The following is a 336-nucleotide window of genomic DNA, read 5'->3' on the forward strand; positions in this document are numbered from 1 at the left end:
AGAGTGAAGCTCCCACACCTCCGTGGGATGCCCCACTCTGCACAGATCTCTCTGGCTAGGGATGGACCCAAGGAGCTCCATGGGCTCCTTTGCACCAACACCTCCCTGCCCTTGTCCCCCTGTCCCCTGCAGGAGTGGGGCTGGGGAGCCTACGCAACCGTGCATCGCCACCCTGCCTGGGGAGCATGAGGTGACCCCGCACCCCAAGCACTGATCCCCGCCCTGCCGAGACCACCCACCAGCACCGAGCAGCCCCAGGAGCTCCTTCCCACCCCAAGCACAAGGCTGGGGGACCAGGACCTGCCCCGCAGCCACCCCCAGCATGGAGGCTCCCGC

Source organism: Mesitornis unicolor, unplaced genomic scaffold (assembly GCF_000695765.1).
Source record: "Mesitornis unicolor isolate BGI_N332 unplaced genomic scaffold, ASM69576v1 scaffold16765, whole genome shotgun sequence".
Classification (NCBI taxonomy): Eukaryota; Metazoa; Chordata; class Aves; order Mesitornithiformes; family Mesitornithidae; genus Mesitornis; species Mesitornis unicolor.